The following is a 22608-nucleotide window of genomic DNA, read 5'->3' on the forward strand; positions in this document are numbered from 1 at the left end:
AAATATTCTTATAATTTAGATTATTAACTCAATGGATGGGAGAACTTGAATGAGAGTTTGGACACTGCTTCTTATTTACTAAAATATTAACAGCTGGGCAGCTTTGAAAAGAAGTAGAATAGAGGCAGCTTTTTTTTTTCCCCCTTTGTGGCTGGAAGAGGTGCAGGCAGCCGAAGCTCATTACTATACGGGCTTCTTTTCTTGCTCTTTTGGTTGATTCCTCGCCTCTCCTACTAGGGAGAACTTGTAATCAAACTATACCCTTTGCCTCTCGGGGGTTCAGTTTCTTCCTCCAAAAAATTACTGAAAATCCCTTCCATCTGTAACATCCAGTGCTTTTATGGCTTAAAAGAAAAAAATCACAGTCATAATTGCCATCATTAGGACAAGCTGCCTCAATCAACATTTATTTAGTGCTTCTTTGGATCCTAACAGGGCCCCCCCACCGCCCCTGACAAACTTGACCAGGATGGGATTAACTGAGGGGAAACCAGAGAGGGGAGACTGCCAAAGACCTGACATGCCTGAAGCCAGAGCATGGACTCTGATAGCAAAGCAACCTGACCTCGGCAAGGCTTCTCATCCTGCCTGGAAGGCAAGCCCCCTCCCATCCTCCTTCCCCTACCCAACCCATAACTTGTCTTGATTTTGGTATTGAGATAATTAAGGGGAAAAATCAGATATATAGCTATACATAAAGACTTTGATCCACCTATTTACCAATGAGGTAATGGTCATTATTTTTTGTATCATGAGAAGGCCTACAATGACCAATGAAATGTATAAATGAGGTGGGGGAAGTAAAAATCTTTTAATTTTGGAAATGAAGAGAGACAGCTCTGAAAGAGATAGAGACAATGGTTAGCATTCCTAGTTTCTCTGCTGATGCCCATTAGACCTGCTTCCTGACTTCTGCCAGGACTTAGCTCCTGCCACCAGGCAAATGTGTTCAAGAAGGCGTCTACGATCCTGCCGACACATCCACGTATCTGAAACCTGTGGCAAATGAGGAAGTGAAGGGGATGCAATGATAGAGGTCAACAAGGCCCTGATTATGGGATCTATGCCAGGCTAGCCAACAGGCCCCCTCCCCTTTATTTGTAGGTTTGGGGATTTATGATCAGATATGTCTTATGGAAGATCACACTGACTCTGATGGTGCTGGTTTGACTGAATCATTTGACTTTCTAGGACATACCTAGCACAGCAAACAGAGCATTGCAGCTACACTGAGAAATAGGTGAAAGAAAGTGCTCAAGAATCTAACATTAATTCCTCATGGCAGCACATCTACAAACTCAAACATAAAGACAAGTATGATGACTCTGAAAAAATAAGAATGAGTAGCATGTGCCCCTCTCTACACCAAGGCTGCATACTTATGCTTTACCATTGATTATCTACTGATATGGGACCAATGCATAGTTTTTATGCCTTTATACCATTGAAATAGAAAAATAATCTTTCTTTCCCTACTTCGTGACCATGGATGAATCAGATCACCTTGTTACACTCATGCAATGGGCATAACTCAGAGAAACCCACCCAGTGTGGGAAACTGAGAGTCAAGCCCTTGTTCTGACACGAATTGGAGAAACCACAAAAATTGGCATGGCTTGTGCCTGCCCAGTTGGCATAACTGCTCTCAAATGGCCTTTGACACGCTCTGCTCCTGCCTCTGCTTGTTGGCGAGTTAAAAAATGCTCTGGATGAGTCAGCTGACTTTCTACTATAGCTTTTAGCATGGGCTGGGCAATTCTCTTGAAAAGGCTAAATCTGACTTCTACACATGTCAGTTTGATAAGGGCATAGGTGTATACTTCCCTGCTCTGGCAGGATAAACACGTGTTATGAAGTGAATCACTAGAGAAAACATCATGTTGCCAATAGTGTTGTTGCTGGAAGTATTACTTCTCCAATTAATGTGGGAATGCCTATATTCCCCCATTACTCTCCTGTTCAGCTCTGGTCTTCTGAAAAGCTGGTTGTCAAAATGACACTTAGCACAGCTTTCCAAAATTGCTCACTCATTGTGATTAACTGCCATTGATTGCTGAGAGAGTCACTAAATGGATCATTTGATGACAACAACCATAGACGTGGGGGAAATGACTTCTTTCTTTTCTAGCAATAGGCAGCCTTTGCAATGGCCCAAAGTGATGAGTAACCAAAATGCTTTAAAAAAAAATTGACTTGTCATCATTTTCTTTAGTGACGGCACATTGCTCTTAAAGTAACAAACACATGCCAAGGTAAACTTTTTTGAGCATAGTCAAATAATAAATTGGGTTAGACTGTGGACTGAACCCCATTATTTCATTTTAATCTAGGGATTAATTCCTATTTCAATGGTACTCAAAATGTCATCCACAGATCCCTGGATGTACCAAGATCTTTCTGGGTGGTTTATGAGGTCCAAGCTCCTTTCATAATAATACTTACATACTACTTGCCCTTTTGATCTGTTGACATCTCCACCGACTGCACCAAAGCAATGGTGGGTAAGACTGCTGGTGCCTGAGCGGAAATCAAGGCAGTGGCACAAACCATGCTAGCAGTCATTGTCTTCTTCACTGCCACATGCTTGCAGTAAAATATCAGATGGCTTTTACTTAAAGATGACCTGATGCAGCAGGAAAAATAAATGATAAATTTTGTTAAATTTTGACATTGAGAATACCTTTTTTACTACTCTGTGTGACAAAATGGGAAGTAACACGTAAACACACACTTGTGCTGTAGGTTGAAGTATCATGGTTGTCTAAAAAAAATTGTGTGCTTATTTGAGTTCCAAGTCAAATTAGATATTTTTTTTCATGGAACACCATTTTCATTAAAAGAATGACAAATGATAGCTGTTCTGACTTGGGTCTTTTGCGGATATTTTCTCAAAATTAACAAAGTCGGCTTATCATTTCAACAGAATGGAATTTGTTGCCAATGACAGAATTTAAACTTTCAAGTAAAATTATATTTTAGAACTTACATCTGTCACCAGTAGCTTGACAGCTTTGCAGCATTTAAATTTGTTCTGGTAAGGTTAGTGGCAATAATAATGTGATTTTTTGATATGGTGTAATGAAATTTGTCAAAATGTTGGAGACCTGTACAAAATAGTGAACAAGTGTTTTCCAAATGACCGATTTATGGTGTTACACAATGCTGTAGGGGTAAAATCTCTGTTCAAAGTTTAAAACAGACCAACGAGTTTTAGTGTAACAGAGTATGAATGGTTCACTGACATGGTTTCATGTTCCATATTGCAGCTGATACTCAAGAACTACTGCTTGTCAGATTGCAGTGTCATGATTATCTGAGAAAGGCATTAAAACCCTCCTCCCCTTTCCAACCAGAAGAGCAGATCATAACAGATTAAATACAGAGACTGATATAAGAATCCAGTTATCTTCTAATTAGATTTTTTTTTGTTTTAGAAAATATACCTATCATCACAAAACATATTAGCTCTGCTGACATATAATGGGTTTATTTTAAAATAAATAATATTTTTAAAATTTAAGCTTTAGTTTTTGGTATGATAAAAATCCACAGACATAACCCACATACACAAAAGTTATTTGAAGTCCTCAGTAATCTTTTAGCATGTACAGGGGCACTGAGACCAAAACACTTGAGAAGAGCTGTTTTATTTTAAGAACTGTGTGGTACCAAATCTTACCACAGCTATTATCATCAGCCTAATAGGAAACACTTGTGTTGAACTTAAATTAGCGACATTCTATTGATTGATCATGTTATATGCAACTAATTTTTTCCAGCTGATCACGTGACATCTGTTCACTGGAATATAAATAGCAAATATTTATATTGGGGGACAGTTATTGGAGGCAGGGAATAAAAAATCTGACAGTTAAGATTGCACTTATCAGAAACAGGTATTTCAACATTATTTTAGGCATTTTGAAATGTAAACCTCCTTTAACCTTTAATTCTATAATGAATGACCAAAACTTTGCTGTAGAAGTAGGTATATTTGCTAACCTGGTATTTACAAATTTAAATAACAAACATATGTCTTCGCCTCAGCTCTCATTCTGCATTTCTGATTATGACTTTCCTCTGCTCAGGCATACAGATTATCTCCATAAACACAGAGAACAGTGCATCTCAACACCTTATCACACATTCAAAGTCCTTTGCAATTGGTCCTCACTAGCCTAATATGCTGCTTTCCTTCTCCCTCTTGTCCACCTCCACTCACTCTGTACAACAGCCATGCTAAACTTTCTCCAAATACACCCTTTCCTTGTATATCTGGGGACGTTTGAATCCCCTGTTTCTACTCTTGAAATGCTTTTACTCCTCTTCTCCATGCAACAAACTCTCAGTCAGGCCTCACAATCAATGATAAATTTAACCTCCAATAAGAAGCTATATTTTCATTCATTAATTCCCTCAACAAATGGGATTTGCTAGGCAATGGTCAGACATGGTCCTTGCTTTCATGTGTTATGTAAATAATCAATAAATGATAAATGGCACAATTGTGATGAGTGTTTGTGTAGAAAAGTTTCAGGATGCTTTGAGGATCTGGAATAAGAGGATTTTCCAGGGTCAGGGAAGGCTCACCTGAAGAAGTAACACTTGATCTGAGCACCAACTAATGATAGGGATAATCAGGAAAAGATGGGAGGAAAGTGCCTTAGGTGGGACAAGGCTTTGTAGCAAGAGGAGGCATGTGTAGAACAGGGGCAGGAAGAAGAGCACTGTGTTTGGTGTGCAGTGAATGACAGCATAAGACATTTGAATTTAGAAAGAGTGAAAACCAAAGCAGGCAAGACCATGTGAGCATGTTAACGAGTGTGTCTTTAACCTGAGACTTATGAAACCATTAAATTGAAAGGATAATGGATTCTCAGGTATGCATTTTGAAACTATCACTGTAGTTGTTGTAGGAGAACAGACTGGAGAGAGGTCAGAGACAAGGCAGGGGGATCTGTGATGAGGTTACTGTAATAGTCTAACTGCATAATAGTGGTTGCCTGGATTAGGAAGTAGAAGGAAAGAGGTAGATTTAAGTGACTTCAGGCAGTGACATTGAAAGGATGGTGTGTGATGGATTGGCTATGTGGGGTAAGGGAGAGACAGGTGTCAGGGATGATAACTGGCATTCTAGCTTATGCAATTGAATGCATGAAGTGTTCATCCATTGAGCCAGGCAGGCCCTAGAAGAGAGCAGGCTTAGGAGAGAGCTCCCGACTTCCCCAAGAAGAAGTAGTGACCACTGTAGCCGTAGCGTCATACCATTATTACAGCACTTTTCATTGTGCATGGACATTTGCCCATTTTGAATTTGGGGTTGTTGGTATTGTCTGCTCTACAATGGAAGAATCCCCTGTTGTGTGAGCCTTTATAGGAGACAGAACACAACTTCCCGGTACAGAAAACAGAATGAATGAGATGCAATTTCTGTTCAACCCTGACATAAGGGTCTCAGACAGGTAAATTGGACTTTGGCAAATATTTGCTTCCATATAAGATTTCAAATTTGGAGCAAGTAGAGAAAAACTGAATTGATAATTGATTTCACTATAGCAGTGTTCAGTAGTGACCATAGAGGTGAGTAGCTGAGATGGCAGTGGTGTCTACCGTAAGGCGTGGCAGTGGTGCCGGCGGCAGCATTCTCATCAGGCTGTTTCTGCAGCATAAACTTTGCTATTAATCCTGCTGCTCATCCTCCCTTAATACCTACCCATTTTCTGAATCTGCTTCTATGGCCTTCAGACTGAGGATAAATTGATGATGATGATGATGATGACGATGACGACGGTGGTGGTGGTGGTGGTAGTGGTGATGGTGATGATGGTTAACAGAATGCTTAATATGAGTCAGGCCCTGCTCCAGTTAGTTCACATATATTCAGTGCTTTAATCCTCCTGCCTTCATCTGACAAATGAAAATCTGAAGCCCAGAGTGGTTGAACAATTGGTTTATAGGTCCTACAGCTAGTAACAGATAAAGACAGAATGGAGACCTCAGAGCCTGGCTCCAGAACCAGCCTTCTGATTAAGAATGGATTCTGTGGCTTGTAACCAAGAACCCTGGCTTGTACATTTGGTTCTGTGGTCCGTTTTTCCCTGGAAGCCCAGAACATGTTAGGGGTAAACATCGGGTATCATTTTGCCTGACACAATACATTTGTAGTTGACATTCCGAGTACTCAGGGTAGCAGCGGGAATGGTTCTCCCATGATTCATCTCCCCTCCTTCCCTGCAAGCACACATAGCCCTGCTACTTGCCTCTGCTCAACTGCTGCATGGGATGGGATAGCAGCACCGCACTCTTTGGTAAAGGCTTTCTCCGCTCCATGGTACTGTTAACCCAGGGTTGTAGGTGCCAAAGCAGGAATGAAAGCTCCCATTGTACAACACCCATGCAAGGGATCCATGTTGAGGTTTCTGTGGGGACAAGGGAATGCTGAAAGCCAGCTGACAACAAAAGAAGACAGAGTGAAACTGTGTAGTTTCGATTCCCCGGGAGTGGGGGAGCCCGTTTTTTCAGAGCAGCTGTAGCAGCTCAGAAATGTGTAGTGTCCACAATGCATGTGCAGAGCGCTTTGTGCACAGAATCAGCAAAGCAACAGCCCCTGAAGGTGATGCTGACCTTCCCTGGGGACATCCTGCTGCTCTTTAAGCCTTTCAGTACTGAGTTTGCAAAAGGTCAACAAGGCTGAATTTGGGATGACGGCTCTTTGACCAAAAAGCTCCTCAGAGGACAAAGGGACTGGGAGTCAGGGGTCTGGGATTACTCTGTGGCTTCCAGGCCACTGATGTGGGGCATCACATGGCACAGTGTCTCTGGAGCTTCCTTACCAGAGAGTCAGTGCAGAACTGCAAAGTTTCCCTGACGTTCTTGGATAACTTGTGACCTAAAAACCATTCAAACTGGGTTGGAAAGACAAATTGTTCCTGCACTAAAATCTTTGAGGACTGCAAGGTTCTCTCACTTGAGCCCAGAGAGAAAAAGCAGTTCTGAACTGTCCTTGAAACTTCTCTTCCTTTCCTAAGACTAAGACAGGATCTGAGAGAGCAAAAATGCATCAGTGAATGTGGGCTTCCCTTCCCATTCACCACCACCCTCACTCCTGTTCTTGAAGGAGGTGGCAGTCCTCACCATTCTAATGTATGTGGTGCTCTCTGCTGGCAGCTAAAATCTTTTTGTTCCCTGAAACAGGATGCCTCTGTAATGCTGAGTCACTAAACCACAGAGAGCAGCTGAGAGAGGATTTGGCTCACAGCCAGTGTCTGGGCCCTCACATTCCCTAGAAGACCTTCCTTTACCTGTTGTATGATCAACTACCCTTCCTATCAACATGCATTTGTAATTAAAACCCCTACTTCTCTTCTTCCCTCTCTCAGTAGCTCTCTACTTGGGGTTGTCCTGCCCTCCCGACTGGACCAAAGCTGCAGCTCCTCTTCTACAGGCAGGGTGCCTATCAGGAAAATGGATCTTATGTTTCTCTGTTTTGTTTTGTTTGTTTTTTCATTTTGTTTTGTTTTTCCAAATGGTAGAGCCAAGGGCAACAGTGCCATGAGGCAGGGGTAGGGCCAAGGAATGCTTTGATGGGAAGGGGAGTGGGGCAGACATAATGCCTGTCCTTCACAGCTTCCATTAGCAAACACCCCCACTCCATGTATGTGTTAAAACTAGGTGAAAACAGTATGTTTTCTCTGCAAATACAACTCTAAGACAAATCCCCCAGCGCCACTTTCTTGTCAGATCATTGCTACTACCCAAGCTCCTGATACAGAAATTCTTGGTGCTGCCACAATCACCTGGATCAGAGACTAAAACCAGCTTCTAAAGGTCACAATCTATACCATCACTCATTTTTCATAACTGACTTTGTTAATTCCTACCTATCTCATGTTGCCCTCAGAATGGCTATTCGCCGACAGTGTCCATCACAATAATGAGAAATAATAAAAAAAAGTAGCAGGAAACCATAGTTATCCTTCTTCAAGCCAAGAAGACACACATCAGAAAGGCTGATAGTGGGTTATCAGAAGAAAATGTATTTGCAGACTTATTTTTTAATTAAAATGTGAGAAAAGCAAGGACATCTTGCAGATGAGTAAACTATCTGGAAGGATTCACAAAATTAATAGTGGCAAATAATTATTGGCACTTATTTTGTGACAGGTACCATTCTAAGCATTTTACAAATATTAATTCACTTAATTCTCATAAAAACTCCATGTGGGAGGTATTTTATTATCCCCATTTTTCAGGCCAGAGAACCAAGGCACAGAAAGATTAATTATTCGGCCTGAAGTTACATGTCTGGAGAGTGCAGAGCCAGAATTAGACCTGAACAAGCTGTCGGCTGCCTCTCGGAAGGAGAACTGGTTGGCTCAAGAACAGGAGTGAGGAGAGAGACTTTTCCTTTTATATCTCTTTGTACCTTTTGAATTTTGAACCACAAATTTGTAATATATAGTCAGTGCATAAATGAATATATATTTAAATTAATAAAATAACAGAAATATAACATTAAAAATTAATATTAAAAATCAAGGAAAACATTTATGTTTTTTCTTTACCAACTATGCTATCCTAGAGAGTCGGTAATAGTACAGTGGTTAATAACTCAGAGGCAGACTGCTGAGTTCAAATCCTGCTTCTGCCAATAAACTTGAACAAATTTATATTCTCTCTGTGCCTGTGTGGGTTATTTTAAGGATTAAATAAGTTAATTCGTGTAAAGTATTTAAAAGAGTATTTGGCACATACTAGTGGCTAGATATATATTAGCCATCATCATCTAAAGTTAAAAACCTAAACTCATTCAGTCAATAAATATTGAGAGTTTATAGTATACTGGACATCGTTTTAGGCTCTAGATATAAAGCAATGAATAAAACAGAAAAAAAATGTAAAGATCCTTGCCTTTATGAAGCTATTAAGTCCTCAGAGACTGAGAGAGAACATTACATGGGGCAAGAAAATAAAACAGGCATAAGGTAGGAGAATAAGTGATTGAAAAAGAACATAGGATGTACAGTATCCATTCACATCAGCAAAGTCTCATGGCATGTCACATCTTAGGCAAAAAATGGGATTCACAGATTACATAGTATAGAATCACTTCATTATTCTCAGAATTTATATAAACCCCCAAACCTAGGCAAAAGTAACAATAATTTCTCATATTATTTATTTACACATCCTATCTACTTCCAAAGGGGATTTACAGTGGAACATAACCAGAAAATTCATTTTGAAATGAAAAAGATAACTCATATATGGGTACTTTGGAACTAGAAAAGACTCTAGAAAAATTCTAGTAGTAACTTAAATAGCCTTGTGAAAAGTAAATCTTTTCAGACTAGTTTCATTTCTGTGTGACTTGATGGTCAAGAAAGCATTGTGATGTTAATTTATTTCAGAATCATGTCAGGGGAATGTGTTAAGAGAAACAGCCTGGCTGATCTAATAGAGACACACATTCATTCATTTCACAGCCAATATTCCTTTGGGCATGGTTTCGAAGTTTTGGAAAATAAGAATAAACTTTAAAGAGAGGTTGGAAAAATCAAGAAGTAAAGTAAGGGCCCGTGGACAATGATATCCTGTGGTGGAGGGACGGACAGCCTGGGCATGGAATGGCTTCTTGCTCCCTGGAGGGGTACACTTTTCACCTAATCCCGAATGTCTTTCCTAGGCTTGTTTCTCTCTCAAATAATTAGCTTCCCTGAATGCCCAGCAAGGACCATTGTAACTACTTGGTGCTTTCTTTGCTCTTATTTGCATCCACATGGTATCCTCTCTGAGAAGTACTCTGGCTGAGCTCATCTGCATAGCAAGACAAAGTAGAACATAATGAGGCTATACATGATAGGTGCATACTAATTTCTGATGTTACTTTAAGAAGATTTCAGAACAGCATTTTGCTTCAGTTTTTGTTATGGGAAAATCCATTTTTGTTGTTGCTACAAGTGAATCCAATTTTTCTACATTAATTAGTAAAATTCTCTCTCTCCTTGTAAGTTCTACAAGGGCAAGAATTTTTGACTATTTTCTTCATTGTTATATCCCCAGCACTTAGAGCAGTGCCTAAAAGGACACACCAGATGTTCAATAAATACTTTTTGCATAAATGAAGAAAATAGACATAGAACCCACAAAGTAAACGATGTTAAATTCTCATAAGAGTTGAGGAACCGAGATCCAAAGACTTTATTGGATGTACCTTGGGCCACAAACTGGAATGCATCCCTGGTCTGTGTGACTCTGAATTCTACCTTCTCTTTGTAATGCCGAACAAAACCATACCAATACTCTCCAGCTTCACCCTAGATCTAAAGGAACAGAATGCCTACATGGGCTATGGTGCTGCATTGAGGTTTAGTTTGTTTGTGCTGTCTTTTCACAGAATTGAGAGATTTTTTAAAATAGAGATCCCTATACTCTGCAGTGCATGCGTCTAGCTCTCCTCTTTTCCCACACCTGCCACTCACCTCCATGCAGATAAAATACAGGTGCCATGGAAGATGAACAGCATCTGAGCACCAAAGCAACACAACAGGTGTTTCTAGGAGTCCCTGGACTATATCAACACTGCTAACTAAACACATAGGAAAAGAAACAATGAAAACTCTGTGAAAGCAAGGGTTTCTGTTTGTTTTGATCACTGAGAACTACCAAGCACATAGTATATCATCTAAAAAAAAATAGAGCTGAAATACTAAGGAAAACGTAGAACCAAGAAAAGTATATACCTTGGTTTTAACTCACTGCCATAGCTGAAATAGCCAGTTTGAATATTCATTGATTGCATTTTCTATACTTTGAAATGATTTGCCATGCATTGGTGAACATCAGAGAAAGGGTAATGAAAACAACTCATGGAAAGGTGTAAGGTGTCTCCTTCTGCTGTTCTGATAAGTAATTTTGAAGCACCCACACATTTTATTATATTCTATTTTGATATACTAAATATTACGACCAGTAGGAATTTTGCTTGATTTATAACTAATATTTTCTTAAGTGCTCTTAGTTTTGTTGCTTCTGTATCCAAAGTTTGTTTCAATCCTGATGCATGAGTTTTATTCCTGAGGGCCACTTTCTGAAAGCAATTCTGGAACACAATCCCATGGAGGTTAACTGTCCTACAAGCTCAGCACACCAAGGGGAGCCTCACATGGAAAGTGCTTATGCCGGAGGCAGGAATTCATGAGACATAGCAAACATTTATAAATATTTAAATAGAAACCACTGCCATGTCCAGCCTTAAGCCTCTGCTTGATCAAAATTCTATCACATAGCAGGGGGTTGCTTTTTCTAGCTGTGATAACCAGAACAATTTTCCCATGCTACCAAGTTAAAGAGAAGAGAGCTTAAAATATATATATATATATGTGTGTGTGAGGTAATGTGACCAAGAGGTAGCCCCTGGGTGGGGAAAGGAAGTGTTGTGGACTTCGGTCTGATCTGGAATCCATGAGATTTCAACAAAGGCTTTTACCTCTTTCCTGGAAATAAGTGTGATTGTTGGAAAAGAGGAAGAACAGGCTGAGCCCCACCAACAGAACAACAGAGCTCTCACTCCTTGCTTAGTTTCTTCAAGGATCAAGACTAGTTTTACCGTGTGATAAATGAATGCAGACCTTTCTACTGAGGTAATAAAGAGGTCATTACTTCATAAAGTATGATGACTTACAAAGTATGGTAATGTCCTAACAAAACCTAAGCAATGTTTCACTCTCATTAGAGTGCTTTGAATGTGAATAAAGAACATGTGAAGACTGATACATTATTTAATCAGTCACAAAGACCACAGTTCAGATGTCGAGTTCACATCTTTTAATTTGATGTCTACAATTATTTGTTCGTAAGACCACAGGTGATTTACTGAAAAGAGCTATGCTTGTTGAAAACTACTTTGTTTAGAAATATGCCCTGTGCTCCCATTTCAAATATTGCATCAGTGAAAAAGAAAGAAAACATTTCATTGAAAATTCCCTTGTGTTTTCTGTTCCATCGATACCATGATTTATTTTCTTCATGAAGAACAAGGAGTCACCAAAATTTCAAAAATATTTTCCATGATACCAGGGCTAATTTTTCCAAGGCGTTTATCTTGAATAAGCCAAGCAACTTCCAAATGCATTTTTATGTCATTTGGGAGTATTTTTCTCTGCTTTTCATTATTACATCTTTTCAATTTTTGCCAACCTGATTGTGAAATGATAAAAGAAAAATATAGCTACTGCGAAATCAATTAATGACTGCCACTGTTAGTCAAGCAGGTCGGATTTGGATTAGTTGAGGTTATAGAATGCCTTCTAGTATTGGGTTAATCATAGGTAAACAAGGCACTTGTATTTATAACAAACATTCTAGGAGGGAAATAATATTATTAATCTATTTGTTGTAAGTTTTTGATAATTCTAACTCCATCTGATACTTCTTCCCCCATTCTCCTCCCACTGTCTGGAGGTGACTGATAATATATTGTCTACCAACCGTTTTCAAGATCTTTAAATAATAAAATTGTAATATTGTGCTTTTCTGTTTGAGCAGAAGTGCTTCTGTGATTAATGATGTTTTGGTAGTATGGAAAAATAACAGCCCTGTAACTAGTCCTGTCTTACTGTAATCTATCTGAGGTTATATAGTCAGAGAGTTATAGATAATCCACAATATTTAAATGATATCTTCTTCCTAATTTGTACTGATCAAGAGGAAAGTTGTATCCAATTCCATGTTTGCTTGAAGAATGCACCTATGTAGAGGTACAGAGCAATTTTTCATATGTCTGACTTCCTGCTTGGGGTCAATGGTAGATTTATTTTTAGCTCAAATGACTTGGAAGTTATATGTAAAAAAAGTGTCATCATTTCATATACGCATCAGCTCATTGATGTGCACATATGAGTTAGGAACAATTTGTATTTTGACTTGTCTTGCTTTGCCTTTTCTATATGCCAAATAATGAAAGAAGAAAGAGCTAAACTGTAGCCCTGAGTATATCTAAACTTCAACTCATTCCAAATTTCAAAAATTTTATTCAATTATTTTCTTAAAATTCTTATGAAAAAGCAAATGGCCCTAGACAGTTCTGCTGATGATGGGAAGACAGCAAAGAAAAGAGAAGAAAACAGATATAAAAGAATTTTTCACATCACTCAGGAAAGGTTATCTTTCCTATTTCTCACTCTCTCAATATCCTTCTAGAAGTGGCGCCTAAAATAACAAGATGATAAGCCAGGCCCAACAATGAGGCCAGTGAGTTCTCAGGAAATAAGACCTCTTGGGCAATGGACTCCAATAGGAAGAGTCAGAGACAGTCCCATTGGACTGAAGGCTGCCTCTTCCTATCAGCTCTGACTGCTACTCACATCGTGGTCACTGCCACCCTCCTTTGAGAAAATATTTTGTTAATTTTCAGTTTGTTTTGCTGACTACTAAAGGAATACCCCAAAAGGTTAAAAAGGATATGAATAGATAATTAACTAATTAACAAGGAAAGAAATCCAAATGGTTACAGAATTTTTGAAAAGCCACTGAAGTCTGGTTTTAAACTGGTAAGAACAGATCCTAACCCAAAGGCTGAGAAGCAATTAGGGTCTGGGTTTAAAATGACCAGATAACATTAGACATTTTTTCTCATCTCCCAGAAATCACCCAAATGCAACAGAGGTTACAAGACCCAGACATACTTACTCCAGTTTTGATTAAACTAACAGACTTTTGAAACTCAGAACCACAAAATAGAAGGAAAGGCTGCCCAAAATTATAACAGGCGACAGGGAAGTGGGAAAGATATGAAACATTCATGTAGCTGCCCATCTCAGAGAAAGCAGAGCACAATTCTCCTTCCAGTGGCACAGCCCGAGGAGAAGAACAACTCATGTGACACAGTGGGAAAGCAGTGTATGAGTTGGTTCACTGTGCCTCCCTGGATTTTTTTTTTTTTTTTGGAAGGAAATCTAAAAAATATGACAGTGTGACAAAACAGGGATTTATAAAGAAAAGTCATTTTGGAGGAAGCAGTCTGTGAGACCATGACAGAAGAACTTACTGCATTATGGGCAATTCTGCAGGGCAGTTCTCAGCTCACTGAGAGAACTAATGGCTAAAAATATTCAATACAGCCACGGCCACATGCCTATATAAACCTGAATCAAATAGCCCACTAAGAATTTACCTCTTTTATATGTGAGTAATGGTCAAAAGAAAACTATCATATGACATCAGAATTTTTCAGAAGTGGGAATGGGGTGAGAAAGAAAGAAAAAACAGATATTTCACCAAAGAAGATATATAGATAGAAAATAGCATATAAAAAGATGCTGAACACCATGTGCTATTGGGTAATTACAACGTGAAACAACAACGAAGGATTATTGTACACAGAATGGCCAAAATTCAAACCGCTTACAACACCAAATGCTGGTGAAGATGTGGAGGACTGGGAACCTCATTCACTGCTAGTAGACATGCCAAATGCCACAGACACTTTGGAAGACAGTTGGACAGTTTACTAGAAAACTAAACAGTGTTACCATATGATCCAGGAATTGCAATCCTTGATATTTACCCAAAGGAGTTGAAAATTTATGTTCATAAGAAAATTTGTTCACAGGAGTTCATAGCAGTTTTATTCATTATTGCTAAAACTTGGAAGTAACCAAGATATTCTTCAGTAGGTGAATGGATAAATAAACTGTTGTATATCCAGGCAATGAAATACTATTCAGCACTAAAAAGAAATAAGAAGTGACATCAGTAAGATGGTGAGCTATGAAGCTACAGACTCTCTTTTCCTCACAAAGAAACTGAGTTAACAAAAATATATGAACCAGGATACCTCTGTGAGAACTGCAGAGACCAGTTAAGATGCTACAACACCCAGCCATTGTAAAAGCAAGACAGGATTCCAGTGAAAAGAACAGAAAAATCTTCCGCATTTGTGCCCCTTCCCCTGTGCAGTGTAGTAGAGAGCTACTGGGAGAAAACTTCCCATATCAGGATTCCTCCCTCAGGACACATGTAAAAGGTGAATCATGCATCCAACTTTACGGCTCATCCGGGGGTGCTTGAGGGACTAGTTTCTGTCTTGCCTAATCCAGAGCATTGATGGGATCAGTGCCAGAGTTTGAAAGCAGATAAAAAGAGATGAGCCCACATTAGAGCTGCAGTTCCACAGTTATCAGAAGGAGCAAAAGATCAGAAAAGGTTTGAGAAGTCCTAGAACCTCCAGCAGGGCTAATTGGGGAAGATCTTCCCCTTTACAAAGTCAGCATACGAAACATGTGAGTGGTGGTGGTTTTTCCAAATGCCTAAATCCCAGCAAAAAAATATTATAAGGTATAATGGACAGATGTTTGTGTTTCCTTCAAAAGTTGTATGTCAAAATTGAAGCCTCAATGTGATGGTATTTAGAGATTGGGTCACTGAGAGGTAACTAGGTCATAAAGGTGAAGCCATCAATGAGTAGGATACCCTTATAAGAAGAAGCCAGAGAACTAATTTGCCTTCTGCTGGTCATGTGAAGTTATATGGCTGTCTGCAACTTGGAAGAAGGACCTTGCCAGAGTCTGATCATGCTGTCACCATGATATTGAACTTCCAGCCTCCAGAACTGTGAGAAATATGTTTATGTTCTTGATAAGTAACCCAATTTATGATATTTTGTTATAGCAGCCTGAAATAAAACACAAGGCATATAACGAAGCGAAAAATACATGGCCCACTCAATGGAACAAAATAAAACTCAAGAAACCAACCTCAAAAAACATATAAATATATCACCTGCCTGATAAAGAATTTAAAATAACTATCATAAAAAATACTCAGTGGGCTCAAAGAGAACACTGTCAGAAAACTAAACAAAGTCAGGAAAACAATGCCTGAACAAAATAAGAGCATCAACAGAGATAGAAATTATAAAGAACCAAAGAGAAATTCTGTAACTGAAAAATACAATAACTAAACTAGAAAGTTTACTGGAATGGCTCAATAGCAGACTTGATAAGGCAGATGAAAAAATCAGCAAACATGAAAAGAGGTCATTTGAAATCATTGAGTCAGAAGAGCAAACAGAAAAAAGAATGGAGAAAAGTGAAAATCGCTTACGAGACTGTTGAGACACTATTAAGAGTATCAACATACACATTATGGAAAACTCTGAAGGAGAAGAGAGAAAGAGGAAGAGAGCCTATTTCAACAAATAATGTTTGAAAACTTTCCATATCTGAGGAAAGAAATGTTGATATACAGACTCAAGAAGCTTATAAACTACATCTAGGATAAATCCAAAGAGAACCACACTGAGAAACATTATAAGCAAACTATGCAAGGTCAAAGACAAAGAAAAAGTATTGTTTTTGAAAAGCAGAAAGAAAAAAGTGACTTGTCTCATGTAAAGGGGTTTCCATTTGCTTAGTGGATTCCTCAGCAGAAACTTTGTAGAATGGAAGAGAATGGGGTGATATATTCAAAGTATTGAAAGAAACAAAAACCTGTCAACCAAGGGTATTGTATCTAGCAGAACTATCTTTTAACATGTAAAAAATTAATACTTTCTCAGATAAAATGTGAGAGTTCTTTACTACTAGACCTGCTCTATAGAAAATGCTAAATAGAATCCTTCAAGTTCAAATGAAAGGATAGTAGATATCTACATGCAGCCATAAAAAAATAAGGTTGTCTGGCAAAGGTAAATACATGGAAAAATATAACAACCTGTATATTGTCATTTTTGGTACACAGAATTTAAGAAAATACAAAAAAACCCTATAAATCCATGTTAATGGGTCTATATTTAAAGATGTAATTTGTGACATCAATGACATAAAATGGGATATTAGAATTGTAAAGAAGTAGAGTTTTAATATGTGATTGAAGTTATTTTAAATAGAATGCTATAACTTTAAGATTTTTATATATTTTCAATGGTAGTCACAAAGAAAATAGCTATAGAGTATATACAAATGGAAATAGAAAGGGAATCAAAGGATATCACTCAAAAATCAACAAAACAGGAAGGAAAGGAGTAAGAGAAAAGGAGGGATAAGAAAGCTACAAGATAAAAAGAAAACAATAAACAAAATGGCAATAAATCCTTATAGGTAATTACTTTAAATGTCAATGGATGAAATTTCCCAATCAAAAAACATAGGTCAGTTGAGTGATTTTTTTTTTTAAAGGATCAAACTATGTACTGTCAAAAAGAGACCCACTTTAGATCTGAGGGCATACATAGGTTAAAAGTTTAAGAATGGAAAAAGATGTTCTATGCAAATGATAACCAAAAGAGAGCAGGAGTGGCTACACTAACTCAGACAAAATAGACTTTAAATCAAAACCTGGTGCAAGAGACAAATAAAGGCTTTATATAATGATTAAAAAGGTCAATTTACCAAGAAAATATAATAGTTATAAATATTTATGCACCAAACCTCAAAGCTCTGAAATATATGAATGAAACTTTGACAGAATTGAAGGGAGAAATGGACTGAAGCACAATCGTACTAACAGATTTCAGTACTCCACTTTCAGTAGTGGCTACAACAACCCCAATGAAGATTAATAAGGAAATAAAGGACTTGAAAAATTCTACAGACTAACTAAACCTAACAACATTACAGAACAGTCCACCCAACAACAGAAGAATATACATTTTCTCAAATGCACATAGAACATTCCATCAAGCTATAAAAAGACATGGAATAATATTAAATGCATATTAGTAAGTGAAATAAACCAATCTGAAAAGTCTATATACTATATAATTTCCACCATATGAAATTCTAAATAAGGCAAAACTATAGAGACAGTAAAAATATTAATGGTTGCCAGTGGTTAGATGGGAGTGATGAATAGGCAAAGCACAGAGAAATTTTAGGACACTGAAACTATTCTATATAATAGTATAATATGATACAGAACACAACACACATGTCATTATGCTTGTCAAAACCCATAGAATGTAAAACACCCAAGAGTGAACTCATGAAATGTATAATACCAAGAATGTAAATTATGGACATTGGGTGATAATGATGTGCCATTGTAGGTACATTAATTGTAAAAAATGCAGCATGATAATGTGGAATGCTGATAGTGGAGAAGGTCATGTGTATGTGGGGGCAGGGAAATATGGGAACTCTGTACTTTTTGCTCAATTTATCTGTGAATCTAAAACTGCTCTAAAAATTAAAGTCTATAAAAAAGGATGTATTCCTATATAACAAAATAAAAGGATGTCCAAGGAATTTTGGTTAATATAAAATAAATTGTAGAGCAATATGCTCAGTATTATGTTTTTGTAAAATTATATAAATGTATATCTATGTGTATATCATGTATGTGTATATATACACACACATAAATAGTCTGTAAATACAAACTATAATTTTTTTGCTAGTAAGCAGAGATCAGGGGAACAAGTGGGGAGATGTCTTTTATTTCATACGTTTCTTTTTTTTTTTTTTTTTTTTACTTTAAGTTCTAGGGTACATGTGCACAACGTGCAGGTTTCTTACATATGTATACTTGTGCCATGTTGATGTGCTGCACCCATCAACTCATCATTTACATCAGGTATAGCTCCCAATGCAATCCCTCCCCCCTCCCCATAATAGGCCGCGGTGTGTGATGTTCCCCTTCCCGAGTCCAGGTGATGTAATTGTTCAGTTCCCACCTATGAGTGAGAACATGCGGTGTTTGATTTTCTGTTCTTGCGATAGTTTGCTGAGAATGATGGTTTCCAGCTGCATCCATGTCCCTACAAAGGACACAAACTCATCCTTTTTGATGGCTGCATAGTATTCCATGGTGTATATGTGCCACATTTCCTTAATCCATTCTGTCACTGATGGACATTTGGGTTGATTCCAAGTCTTTGCTATTGTGAATAGTGCCACAATGAACATACGTGTGCATGTGTCTTTATAGCAGCATGATTTATAATCCTTTGGGTATATACCCAGTAATGGGATGGCTGGGTCATATGGTACTTCTAGTTCTAGATCCTTGAGGAATTACCATACTGTTTTCCATAATGGTTGAACTAGTTTACCATCCCACCAACAGTGTAAAAGTGTTCCTGTTTCTCCACATCCTCTCCAGCACCTGTTGTTTCCTGACTTTTTAATGATTGCCATTCTAACTGGTGTGAGACGGTATCTCATTGTGGTTTTGATTTGCATTTCTCTGATGGCCAGTGATGATGAGCATTTTTTCATGTGTCTGTTGGCTGTATGCATGTCTTCTTTTGAGAAATGTCTGTTCATATCCTTTGCCCACTTTTTGATGGGGTTGTTTGTTTTTTTCTTGTAAATTTGTTTGAGTTCTTTGTAGGTCCTGGATATTAGCCCTTTGTCAGATGAGTAGATTGCAAAAATTTTCTCCCATTCTGTAGGTTGCCTGTTCACTCTGATGGTGGTTTCTTTTGCTGTGCAGAAGCTCTTTAGTTTAATTAGATCCCATTTGTCAATTTTGGCTTTTGTTGCCATTGCTTTTGGTGTTTTAGACATGAAGTCCTTGCCCATGCCTATGTCCTGAATGGTATTACCTAGGTTTTCTTCTAGGGGTTTTATGGTATTAGGTCTAACATTTAAGTCTCTAATCCGTCTTGAATTAATTTTCAAATAAGGAGTAAGGAAAGGATCCAGTTTCAGCTTTCTACTTATGGCTAGCCAATTTTGCCAGCACCCTTTATTAACTAGGGAATCCTTTCCCCATTTCTTGTTTTTCTGAGGTTTGTCAAAGATCAGATGGCTGTAGATGTGTGGTATTATTTCTGAGGACTCTGTTCTGTTCCATTGGTCTATATCTCTGTTTTGGTACCAGTACCATGCTGTTTTGGTTACTGTAGCCTTGTAGTATAGTTTGAAGTCAGGTAGCGTGATGCCTCCAGCTTTGTTCTTTTGACTTAGGATTATCTTGGCAATGCGGGCTTTTTTTGGTTCCATATGAACTTTAAGACAGTTTTTTCCAATTCTGTGAAGAAACTCATTGGTAGCTTGATGGAGATGGCATTGAATCTATAAATTACCTTGGGCAGTATGGCCATTTTCATGATATTGATTCTTCCTATCCATGAGCATGGTATGTTCTTCCATTTGTTTGTGTCCTCTTTTATTTCACTGAGCAGTGGTTTGTAGTTCTCCTTGAAGAGGTCCTTTACATCTCTGGTAAGTTGGATTCCTAGGTATTTTATTCTCTTTGAAGCAATTGTGAATGGAAGTTCATTCATGATTTGGCTCTCTGTTTGTCTGTTACTGGTGTATAAGAATGCTTGTGATTTTTGCACATTAATTGTATCCTGAGACTTTCCTGAAGTTGCTTATCAGCTTAAGGAGATTTTGGGCTGAGAAGATGGGGTTTTCTAAACATACAATCATGTCATCTGCAAACAGGGAAAATTTGACTTCTTCTTTTCCTAATTGAATACCCTTTATTTCTTTCTCTTGCCTGATTGTCCTAGCCAGAACTTCCAACACTATGTTGAGTAGGAGTGGTAAGAGAGGGCATCCCTGTCTTGTGCCAGTTTTCAAAGGGAATTTTTCCAGTTTTTGCCCATTCAGTATGATATTGGTTGTGGGTTTGTCATAAATAGCTCTCATTATTTTGAGATACATTCCATCAACGCCTAGTTTATTGAGAGTTTTTAGCATGAAGAGCTGTTGAATTTTGTCAAAGGCCTTTTCTGCATCTATCGAAATAATCATGTGGTTCTTGTCTTTGGTTCTGTTTATATGCTGGATTATATTTATTGATTTGTGTATGTTGAACCAGCCTTGCATCCCAGGGATGAAGCCCACTTGATCATGGTGGATAAGCTTTTTGATGTGCTGCTGGATTTGGTTTGCCAGTATTTTATTGAGGATTTTTGCATCGATGTTCATTAGGGATATTGGTCTAAAATTCTCTTTTTTGTTGTGTCTCTGCCAGACTTTGGTATCAGGATGATATTGGCCTCATAAAATGAGTTAGGGAGGATTCCCTCTTTTTCTATTGATTGGAATAGTTTCAGTAGGAATGGTACCAGCTCCTCCTTGTACCTCTGGTAGAATTCAGCTGTGAATCCATCTGGTCCTGGACTTTTTTTGGTTGGTAGACTACTAATTATTGCCTCAATTTCAGAGCCTGCTATTGGTCTATTCAGGGATTCAACTTCTTCCTGGTTTAGTCTTGGGAGAGTGTAAGTGTCCAGGAAATTATCCATTTCTTCTAGGTTTTCTAGTTTATTTGCGTAGAGGTGTTTATAGTATTCTCTGATGGTAGTTTGTATTACTGTGGGGTCAGTGGTGATATCCCCTTTATTATTTTTTATTGCGTCGATTTGATTCTTCTCTCTTTTCTTCTTTATTAGTCTTGCTAGCAGTCTATCAATTTTGTTGATCTTTTAAAAAAACCAGCTCCTGGATTCATTGATTTTTTGGAGGGCTTTTTGTGTCTCTATCTCCTTCAGTTCTGCTCTGATCTTAGTTATTTCTTGCCTTCTGCTAGCTTTTGAATGTGTTTGCTCTTGCTTCTCTAGTTCTTTCAATTGTGATGTTAGAGTGTCAATTTTAGGTCTTTCCAGCTTTCTCTTGTGGACATTTAGTGCTATAAATTTCTCTCTACACACTGCTTTAAATGTGTCCCAGAGATTCTGGTATGTTGTATCTTTGTTCTCATTGGTTTCAAAGAACATCTTTATTTCTGCCTTCATTTCGTTATGTACCCAGTAGTCATTCAGGAGCAGGTTGTTCAGTTTCCATGTAGTTGAGCAGTTTTGATTGAGTTTCTTAGTCCTGAGTTCTAGTTTGATTGCACTGTGGTCTGAGAGACAGTTTGTTATAATTTCTGTTCTTGTACATTTGCTGAGGAGTGCTTTACTTCCAACTATGTGGTCAATTTTGGAATAAGTGCAATGTGGTGCTGAGAAGAATGTATATTCTGTTGATTTGGGGTGGAGAGTTCTGTAGATGTCTATTAGGTCTGCTTGGTGCAGAGTTGAGTTCAATTCCTGGATATCCTTGTTAACTTTCTGTCTCGTTGATCTGTCTAATGTTGACAGTGGGGTGTTGAAGTCTCCCATTATTATTGTATGGGAGTCTAAGTCTCTTTGTAAGTCTCTAAGGACTTGCTTTTTGAATCTGGGTGCTCCTCTATTGGGTCCATATATATTTAGGATAGTTAGCTCTTCCTGTTGAATTGATCCCTTTACCATTATGTAATAGCCTTCTTTGTCTCTTTTGATCTTTGATGGTTTGAAATCTGTTTTATCAGAGACTAGGATTGCAACCCCTGCTTTTTTTTTTGTTCTCCATTTGCTTGGTAGATCTTCCTCCATCCCTTTATTTTGAGCCTATGTGTGTCTCTGCATGTGAGATGGGTCTCCTGAATACAGCAAACTGATGGGTCTTGATCCAATTTGCCAGTCTGTGTCTTTTAATTGGACCATTTAGTCCATTTACATTTAAGGTTAATATTGTTATGTGTGAACTTGATCCTGTCATTATGATATTAGCTGGTTATTTTGCTCGTTAGTTGATTCAGTTTCTTCCTAGCATCGATGGTCTTTACGTTTTGGCATGTTTTTGCAATGGCTGGTACTGGTTGTTCCTTTCCAAGTTTAGTGCTTCC

At 38.1% G+C, this 22608-nt stretch overlaps 1 long non-coding RNA gene across 1 annotated transcript in view; it reads left to right on the forward strand.

Annotated features, from left to right (window-relative positions):
- The first annotated feature begins 11103 nt into the window (after positions 1-11103).
- LOC139355469 (uncharacterized) overlaps positions 11104-22608 on the forward strand; it is a 107327-nt gene continuing 95822 nt past the window's right edge. The window contains exon 1 of the long non-coding RNA XR_011606160.1: positions 11104-15612. This is a non-coding gene — a long non-coding RNA (uncharacterized lncRNA). The remainder of the gene's footprint in view (positions 15613-22608) is intronic.

The sequence above is a fragment of the Macaca nemestrina genome, chromosome 7 (genome assembly GCF_043159975.1).
Source record: "Macaca nemestrina isolate mMacNem1 chromosome 7, mMacNem.hap1, whole genome shotgun sequence".
NCBI lineage: Eukaryota > Metazoa > Chordata > Mammalia > Primates > Cercopithecidae > Macaca > Macaca nemestrina.